Here is an 11,063-nt window from a genome sequence, read left to right as displayed (position 1 = left end):
ACTGGGCAAACAATGCCTGCAAGGGCAACGTATACACTACAGCAGTGGATACGGAATATATTATTGCTGCTTGGAAAACGTCACTCAGGTGGTGTTTCTGGAGACGGTATTATTATTGATATTTAGACAGAATGTGAAAAAGCTCACACAGCTAGGTGGCAGTTGTTTGAAGAACACACTGGGCAAACAATGCCTGCAAGGTCAACGTATACACTACAGCAGTGGATACGGAATATATTATTTCTGCTTGGAAAACGTCACTCAGGTGGTGTTTCTGGAGACGGTATTATTATTGATATTTAGACAGAATGTGAACAAGCTCACACAGCTAGGTGGCAGTTGTTTGAAGAACACACTGGGCAAACAATGCCTGCAAGGTCGACGTATACACTACAGCAGTGGATACGGAATATATTATTGCTGCTTGGAAAACGTCACTCAGGTGGTGTTTCTGGAGATGGTATTATTATTGATATTTAGACAGAATGTGAAAAAGCTCACACAGCTAGGCGGCAGTTGTTTGAAGAACACACTGGGCAAACAATGCCTGCAAGGTCAACGTATACAATACAGCAGTGGATACGGAATATATTATTGCTGCTTGGAAAACATCACTCAGGTGGTGTTTCTGGAGACGGTATTATTATTGATATTTAGACAGAATGGGAACAAGCTCACACAGCTAGGTGGCAGTTGTTTGAAGAACACACTGGGCAAACAATGCCTGCAAGGTCAACATATACACTACAGCAGTGGATACGGAATATATTATTGCTGCTTGGAAAACGTCACTCAGGTGGTGTTTCTGGAGACGGTATTATTACTGATATTTAGACAGAATGTGAAAAAGCTCACACAGCTAGGCGGCAGTTGTTTGAAGAACACACTGGGCAAACAATGCCTGCAAGGTCAACGTATACACTACAGCAGTGGATACGGAATATATTATTGCTGCTTGGAAAACGTCACTCAGGTGGTGTTTCTGGAGACGGTATTATTATTGATATTTAGACAGAATGTGAACAAGCTCACACAGCTAGGTGGCAGTTGTTTGAAGAACACACTGGGCAAACAATGCCTGCAAGGTCAACGTATACACTACAGCAGTGGATACGGAATATATTATTGCTGCTTGGAAAACGTCACTCAGGTGGTGTTTCTGGAGACGGTATTATTATTGATATTTAGACAGAATGTGAAAAAGCTCACACAGCTAGGCGGCAGTTGTTTGAAGAACACACTGGGCAAACAATGCCTGCAAGGTCAACGTATACACTACAGCAGTGGATACGGAATATATTATTGCTGCTTGGAAAACGTCACTCAGGTGGTGTTTCTGGAGACGGTATCATTATTGATATTTAGACAGAATGTGAACAAGCTCACACAGCTAGGTGGCAGTTGTTTGAAGAACACACTGGGCAAACAATGCCTGCAAGTGCACTACTATTGGTGCACTACTATGAAGAACAGCAAACAGCACTGGACACGTTATAGAACAGTAAGATAAGTAAAATAAAAAAATATATATGTATATTAAAAAAAAAAAATTACTCTGGTTGGTGCTGAACTACTAGGAGCAGCACACCAGTCCCACTCCCGAACACAGCTAGACTAATAGCACTGGGCTCTTATAGTAGCAAAGTAAAAAAACAAAGAAAATAAAAGCAGTCCTTACAAGGACTATTGGGTTACAGGCAGCAGTCAGCAGATGAGAGATCAGCAGCAGGACAGCTGCCCACAGCAGCTACATACAGAGCACTGCAGTAGAAGGTAGATTACTAGCAAGCAAAGCTACCTAACCTAAAATGTCCCTCAAATCCCTGCAGAGTTCTGTCCCTACAATACAGAGCAGTATCAAGTAGATTACTAGCCAGCAAACTTACTATCAACTGTCCCTCAAATCACTAACAGCTCTCTCCCTACACTAGCTCTTCCAAGCACACACAGGCAGAATGAAAAAACGCTGCAGGGCTTCAGTTTATATATGGAAGGGGAGTGGTCCAGGGGGTGTGGGGGTGGTCCAGGAGGGAGAGCTTCCTGATTGGCTGCCATGTATCTGCTGGTCTGGGATGAGAGGTCAAAAATAAGCGCCAGCTAAGGCGAACCCAAATTGGCGAACGTCGCGTGACGTTCGCGAACATTCGGCGGACGCGAACAGTCGATGTTCGCGCAAATTAGTTCGCGGGCGAACAGTCCGCGACATCCCTAACAAGTAACACCTGCCTCTTTGAGTTGTTTGACACATTGGTAATTCTATAACAGTAACTACACAATATGCACACCTCTGTGAGTTTTACTTGTCCCCTCGTTGGATAGTTACACTGCACCATTGTGATTGGATTAGTGGAAGAGTTTATGTGCCGAGGATTTACTGTACCAGTCAGTTGAACTGAAGAAGCTGCTCGGATGAGTAGTGAAACGTCTTCAACGATTAAAGGGATCCTGTCATCGGAAAACATGTTTTTTTCAAAACACATCAGTTAATAGTGCTACTCCAGCAGAATTCTGCACTGAAATCCATTTCTCAAAAGAGCAAACAGATTTTTTTATATTCAATTTTGAAATCTGACATGGGGATAGACATTTTGTCAATTTCCCAGCTGCCCCTGGTCATGTGACTTGTGCCTGCACTTTAGGAGAGAAATGCTTTCTGGCAGGCTGCTGTTTTTCCTTCTCAATGTAACTGAACGTGTCTCAGTGGGACATGGGTTTTTACTATTTAGTGTTGTTCTTAGATCTACCAGGCAGCTGTTATCTTGTGTTAGGGAGCTGTTCTCTGGTTACCTTCCCATTGTTCTGTTGTTAGGCTGCTGGTGGGGAAAGGGAGGGGGTGATGTCACTCCAACTTACAGTACAGCAGTAAAGAGTGATTGAAGTTTATCAGAGCACAAGTCACATGACTTGGGGCAGCTGGGAAATTGACAAAATGTCTAGCCCCATGTCAGATTTCAAAATTGAATATAAAAAAATCTGTTTGCTCTTTTGAGAAATGGATTTCAGTGCAGAATTCTGCTGGAGCAGCACTATTAACTGATTCATTTTGAAAAAAAATATTTTTTCCCATGACAGTATCCCTTTAAGCAGCAAGTCTAGTTGCTCTAGATTTACTTGAGTAAGTGACCATGGATGTCCCATGCCCAAACACAGGCAAAGAAGAGAAGATACAAAATGAGGATCTTGAAAATGGATTTGCAGTGTCCAAAGACACATGGAAGGCACCCAAGCAGGTCCGGAATGAGAATTAAAATAGGCCCTGGCATTTCTGGTACACAGCGGCCCAATCAGCCCACACAGAGGCCCAAATAGCCCCCACCAGCCCACTAAATACTGACTTTCTATGGGACCTTATAGCAGCCCCTCTGGCATTTGCCAGAACCCACAGATTGCCAGTCCGGGCCTGCACCCAAGTACTACATAGAGAGTGAGAAACCACAGATGAACCATGCTCAGCAAGAGGACAAGTTCAAAGGTACATACAGAATGAGTAACTATTAATGTACACTTCTCAAAGCATAAAGTGAGTGGGGCATAGATAGTAAGGAACTAGTCAGCAACCAGTTAATTGCATGTTTGGAAGACACAGCAGTCATGCAATAAGCTCACACTATGGTTTACCTGTTAATCATTAATTGCACTTTGTTAAGCCATAAAAAAGGGGATGTGGTTAAAGAATTTAGTAATAGCAACAAACAACAAACCAATGAACCAATGACTATTGTTTCCTGAAATCTCAAAACCACATCAGAGAGCAAATTACACTGACGTCTTCATAAATCATGAACTAGATCTAGAAAACAGAATGTTTTTTGTACAACATATTTCAATGGAGCAAAAGTAGATGATATGTTTATCAAAAGGATGACGGTGATAAATGATAAGGATATTAGAAGTCACTGAGGGGTTGTTCTGTGACCATATAAAGACACAAGGCTGCAGGCTGAGTTATACAGGGAACTCTGAGTATCACTCATGTATTATAAGGGATAATGTACCCCCTACTGTAAATGATAAGGATATTAGAAGTCACTGAGGGGTTGTTCTGTGACCATATAAAGGCACAAGGCTGCAGGCTGAGTTATACAGGGAACTCTGAGTATCACTCATGTATTATAAGGGATAATGTACCCCCTACTGTAAATTATAAGGATATTAGAAGTCACTGAGGGGTTGTTCTGTGACCATATAAAGACACAAGGCTGCAGGCTGAGTTATACAGGGAACTCTGAGTATCACTCATGTATTATAAGGGATAATGTACCCCCTACTGTAAATGATAAGGATATTAGAAGTCACTGAGGGGTTGTTCTGTGACCATATAAAGGCACAAGGCTGCAGGCTGAGTTATACAGGGAACTCTGAGTATCACTCATGTATTATAAGGGATAATGTACCCCCTACTGTAAATGATAAGGATATTAGAAGTCACTGAGGGGTTGTTCTGTGACCATATAAAGACACAAGGCTGCAGGCTGAGTTATACAGGGAATTCTGAGTATCACTCATGTATTATAAGGGATAATGTACCCCCTACTGTAAATGATAAGGATATTAGAAGTTACTGAGGGGTTGTTCTGTGACCATATAAAGACACAAGGCTGCAGGCTGAGTTATACAGGGAACTCTGAGTATCACTCATGTATTATAAGGGATAATGTACCCCCTACTGTAAATGATAAGGATATTAGACGTCGCTGAGGGGTTATGTGACCATATAAAGGCATAAGGCTGAGTTTGCATTCAGAAACATAATGAGGAAATAAAACAGTAATTTCAGTTGAAATAAACTTTAGGTTTGAGGAACACTTTGCAAGTTGGTCTGGTTGAAGGTGATACGGCAGCAGTGTCATTGCTAATCCTTATCTGTAAGTTCAATTTGCCCTGTTGTCCCTTTGATTTTTTATATTACGATTGTGGCATCACATCACAGTTGTAATTATTTTTTTAGGCTTATTGCTCTGTTAATGTTTTCTTCCCTTTATTTATCACAGGTGCTGTTGAAGTATCAGGTGAGCATGTGTGTACTTTAGCTGAGTTGCAATAAGAGGAGGGAAGAGCTCACAGTTCATTTAGGTGAATGAATGTTAAATTTCATGTTTCAGCCAGAGATTTTGCTGCAGGCCTCTCCTATTCATATTCCAGTCTCTTATTTATATTTGTGCATGGTTGCTAGGGTAACTTAGACCCTAGCGACCATATTAATGAAATTGCCACCTGGAGAGCTGCTGAAAAATAACAAAAAAAAACCCCACAAATAATAACATACTGCAAGTTAATTTAAAGGTGAACAACCCCTTTAATAATTTAGTCTTTCAGTCAATTTAATGTAAAGGTTTTTTTCTATATGAATGGCAAGAGATGCTATAATAATAATAATAATACCAACAATAACACATTAGATATATTTATAATCATGTAGGTAATTCTTTTCAGACTTTCATTAATAAAGGCAAAATCAAGGTAACTAACCCTTTTAAATAAAGACATTAGCTCCCAATGCTCCTGATTTAGCTGAGGTTTTTTGGGTGAATCTCGGGCATAATGAGCATAACCATTGGGGTATTGCCAATCTCAATGTTTTTTCTGTTATTCTGTTATTCTGCAGGTACAGCCAGGGCTACCCAGAGGCTTGTGGCTTCCTTTACAGCAGACTGGGCCACAATATTGGTTGGCGACACAATAAGGCTCATCTGTAATGTGAGTCCTGAAGAAATGTACAAGACATATTTCTGGTATATAAATGGCAGGAAGATGGGAGAAGGACAGACAGTAATAATTAGGAATCCTGGCCCAATACACAGCGGAGGTTACATTTACCAGAATGATAACAGTGAGACCAGTGACCCTGTCCAACTGGATGTCAGTTTCAGTGAGTTCCTCCATATTCATATCCAGATCCATCCACAGATTTGTGTAACATTCACTTACCACTCCTGTAAACCTGCATTCCTCGCTCTTCTCTTCCTTAAAGGGATACTGTCATGGGGAAAATATATTTTTTCAAAATGAATCAGTTAATAGTGCTGCTCCATTTTTGTTACAACCAGAACTGGCATTACTGGGCATCCTCCCTCAGGAGATGGAGAGACAACTAGCAGTGTCGATGCTCCACCCCCTCCTCCTATTCCTTTTCTTTTATTCCTATCTATCCTCTACCCCTCCCCCCCCACTTGCTTTTCTAATGTTTAATCTGGAAATTCAAAAACTGTTAATAAAAAATAAAAAAAATAATAGTGCTGCTCCAGCAGAATTCTGCACTGAAATCCATTTCTCAAAAGAGCAAACAGATTTTTTTATATTCAATTTTGAAATCTGACATGGGGCTAGACATATTGTCAATTTCCCAGCTGCCCCAAGTCATGTGACTTGTGCTCTGATAAACTTCAATCACTCTTTACTGCTGTACTGCAAGTTGGAGTGATATCACCCCTCCCTTTCCCCCCCCCAAGAGCCAAACCAAAGAACAATGGGAAGGTAACCAGATAACAGCTCCCTAACACAAGATAACAACTGCCTGTTAGATCTAAGAACAGCACTCAATAATAAAAACCCATGTCCCATGAGACACATTCAGTTACATTGAGAAGGAAAAACAGCAGCCTGCCAGAAAGCATTTCTCTCCTAAAGTGCAGGCACAAGTCACATGACTGGGGGCAGCTGGGAAATTGACAATATGTCTAGCCCCATGTCAGATTTCAAATTGAATATAAAAAAATCTGTTTGCTCTTTTGAGAAATGGATTTCAGTGCAGAATTCTGCTGGAGTAGCACTATTAACTGATGTGTTTTAAAAAAAACAACATGTTTTCCGATGACAGGATCCCTTTAAATCTTAGATTTTGTCATCTAACAGGCGCCCTCTTCTGTACATGAAGGGGACTCCTTGACTCACAGATGTCACTGTCAGCCTGGATTTGAAGGAAATAGGACAATATTGTCTAACAATAGAGAAATGTAAAAATTCTCAGCAGTTCTAAAACTGGGAATATTGGATAAAAGTGATTTATGAATACAAAAAAAGTCCATATTATAATGTATATACTCGCACTGAGTGGGGGGAGGCAACGGTTCTTGTCACAGGTAAAGCAGGACTTTTAATAACTCCTGTTTGACAAGTATTATTATTATTAATAATAATAATGCATACATATGGAATAATGCTATGTCTTTTTTTTTACTAAAATCTGAATTTTTCTGATTAATTAATAAAACAAAAAATCAGATATAACTAGAATCCACAATATATCCTTATTTATCATTACAAAAAAATCAGATTGGATCGGTTTTGATGCTGGAAAAGTCAGAAAAAGTCCAAAATGTTCGGATTATCGTATGAAACCCAGTGCAGACAATAATATCTTCAAATTGCAAATAGGACCTCTGCCATTGACTTCTACAGGACCTCGACAGGATGAAGATGGAGTATTTTTGGATTCTGACTTTTTGCAACCTCGGGGTACAACACATCTTGAAAAATGTGTTTTTTTTCAATGAAAAATTTGGATTTTATATTAAAAAAATACTCAATTGTTTTGAGTTTTAACAATCTGACTATAATAAATAACCGCCCACGTGTCTCAACCTTTTTGGATGAGCCCACAGCTGCTCTTACTTACAGATGGTAGACAGTTACTAGTTCACCAGAGAACATGTGCAGGACATTGGTATTGGTCATCTTTGAGATTGTTGGGCACAACATGGGATCTGCGTTATCAACTGGAAAGCAGTAAACTCAGTCTGATGAAGTTCCAGATGAAGTGTTTTGGTTGTTGGTTATCTTACAGAAAATATTTATCTCCTAAACAAATAAAATGTCCTTCACTGTCAGGTCCTGTTATCATAAGATGCACCTTAGATAATACTGTACATACTGTAATAATATAGCCTTACAGGCACCTGTAGCATTTCTTTAGGGGGTTCTATCAATCCAATTTTTTTGGTCTTGTTCTACCAATTCTTCCTGCTATATTTGGGCATTTGGTTCTTCAGCTCAGCAGAACTATCAAGTAGATTAGTACTAAACCAATAAGCTACAGTAAGTGTGCCATTTTGTGTGGACTCCACAGGGCCCATAGTTGTAAAAACTCCCAAAAATTGTTAGGATGGATACAGAGTTGGGCCAAACTCTTGGGCTCTAGGTTCAGGTCCAGATAGGGAATTTTCTGCAACTAGTTTTTTTATCCCTCTTCTTGGGTGAGTTTCCTCTGAGTAGTCCAGTTTTCTCCCAGACTTCAAACAATGTACAGACTGGTTGGGTGACTTTTAAATAAACTGTCTCTCATGTGTGAGAATGTGATAAGGACCTTAGATTGTAAGCTAATATCATAGCTCTATTCTACATGATTAATTTCCCAGCCTGGCCTCTCTGTCCCCTACACGAGATGACTACAGTATAACTGACAATGTCCAAGCAAGAAAGACCTGCAACAAATAGGCAATTTAATACCAGACCCACAGGGGTACTGCCCCACTGTTTACCATAGGCGACAAAAAAATACCTTCTAGTGCAGAGAGAGCAACTGGGGACCCCCGGACACTCTCCAGTGACAAAAAAGTGAGTGTGTCCATTTTTTACAATATATAAGTTATATCTTGATATATATCAGTTATATCTTGAATGACAGCACACCTTCACTTTGATAAGAAAAACGTATTCAAGCAAAGATGTGAGTGGGAGCCTAAAGAAACACCATAGACCTCTCAATATCTATAGTTCTTGAGCTTCTTCCATCTATTGACAAGTCATTTTCCTCATAATGGTTGTGTAATTGTGTTCACAAGAGGAAGATGAACCTGACACAACCATTTTTCGGCTTCAGTGTAAGAATGACGTGTGCCTTGACACTTTAGACGCAAGTGTGTTGCAGCTTCTGAATTAATGGAGGCCACTGAGTGAACCTTGGAGCAACCATGACCTTCAGATGTGCTCCACTGTCAATAGGCGCACTAGACATGAAAAAGAAAACAGAAAGGACAGAGCGGTACAAATTGCAAATATAAAGAAGTCCGAGGAGCACTTTTTGATTCAAGTAACTTTAATGAACAGGGGTTTTTCATGAAGGAGGAAATTGGCACAACTGCAACTGCCCTTGTGGTTTAACATGATCCCTACAGTATTCCATTTTCTTAAGTGACTGCCCCGGGGCCTGGAATTAGATTCAATCTCAGTCCTGATGAAGATGCACGAGAACATTTTGGAACCCTTTCTCTCTTAAAGGCACCGTCCTGCACATCACATGGGATCCGAACTACTCGCAGATAGATCACTTAGGTTCCACTTTTGCATTAAGTGCCAAAAGGTGTTTGGCGAAGTTCTGATTGCAGGTGATGTCTGGGATATTCTTGGCCAATCCCTCTGAACTTCCTGCCCAGGTCTTTAATGTCAGGTGATCACCTGACGAAGGGGCGTGCCCCCAAAAAACTTTGTGCATCATTTGACGTAATAAACACGCGAGTGGTTACCCGATTTTGCTTATATTCCTGTGTGCCGATTCCTTCTTTCATTTTGTGAAAATGGATTTCGGGGAGTGCCGTCTCCCTAGAGGACAGTAAACCAGGCAATCGAATAAGGAAGGCTAGTGTGTGCGCTCACACTGTTTCTACGAGTATTGGGTCTTCCACCATGAGTGGAAAGAATGTCAAGAAATGGCACTGATACTGCGAATAGGTTCCATCTACAGTATACTCACTAGGTGGCACTAAAACACGCTATAGTAGGAATAGAAAGTGCTGTCTCTGCTATTTGGCAGACACCTGGTTCCTGGTCACATAAATCAAGTGAAAGATTAAATGCAAACTAGAGAAATGCAAAATTAAAAAAAACAATCATGCACCAAAGAAAGAAAAATGGCAAATGATCTGTGTATGTTAATTCTGTATGTACAGCTCACTGTGGTGCACGATTAGTAGTTCACAAAACAACAGAATAGGGGTCTGCACATAGTTATGATAATAACCAGACTGTTGCAGGGGAGTTTGCAGGAAGGAAGTAGAAAGTGACATTTTCACAACTTAATGCACAAAATACAAGTATTTTTGTAAATTCAAAAAAGAAGTTGCCCTCACAGCACATCATCCTCACCATGGAACTCATGGTTTTGGTATTCACTATTTGTAAGTACAGTTACTTTCTTTCTTTCTATAAATCATTTATCTAAACAAGTGGATACAGTGTTACATATATGGAGTTATAGTATCCAGCCATAGCCTCTAGTACATCAGTGTCTTCTAGTGGATAATTAATCATGAAGAGATGGGGCCTATAGTAACAGTGGGATAATAGTCTCTGGGAAGGGAGTGTGACTGTGGGATAGCAGGTATAGTAGGGAGAGATGGTGTCTATAGTAACAGTGGATAATAGTCTCTGGGAAGGGAGTGTGACTGTGGGATAGCAGGTATAGTAGGGAGAGATGGTGTCTATAGTAACAGTGGATAATAGTCTCTGGGAAGGGAGTGTGACTGTGGGATAGCAGGTATAGTAGGGAGAGATGGTGCCTATAGTAACAGTGGATAATAGTCTCTGGGAAGGGAGTGTGACTGTGGGATAGCAGGTATAGTAGGGAGAGATGGTGCCTATAGTAACAGTGGATAATAGTCTCTGGGAAGGGAGTGTGACTGTGGGATAGCAGGTATAGTAGGGAGAGATGGTGCCTATAGTAACAGTGGATAATAGTCTCTGGGAAGGGAGTGTGACTGTGGGATAGCAGGTATAGTAGGGAGAGATGGTGTCTATAGTAACAGTGGGATAATAGTCTCTGGGAAGGGAGTGTGACTGTGGGATAGCAGGTATAGTAGGGAGAGATGGTGTCTATAGTAACAGTGGATAATAGTCTCTGGGAAGGGAGTGTGACTGTGGGATAGCAGGTATAGTAGGGAGAGATGTTGTCTATAGTAACAGTGGATAATAGTCTCTGGGAAGGGAGTGTGACTGTGGGATAGCAGGTATAGTAGGGAGAGATGGTGTCTATAGGAACAGTGGATAATAGTCTCTGGGAAGGGAGTGTGACTGTGGGATAGCAGGTATAGTAGGGAGAGATGGTGTCTATAGTAACAGTGGGATAATAG

The sequence above is a fragment of the Xenopus laevis genome, chromosome 8L (genome assembly GCF_017654675.1).
Source record: "Xenopus laevis strain J_2021 chromosome 8L, Xenopus_laevis_v10.1, whole genome shotgun sequence".
NCBI lineage: Eukaryota > Metazoa > Chordata > Amphibia > Anura > Pipidae > Xenopus > Xenopus laevis.
The sequence above is the reverse complement of the archived record's forward strand: the minus strand, read 5'-3'. Positions refer to the sequence as shown.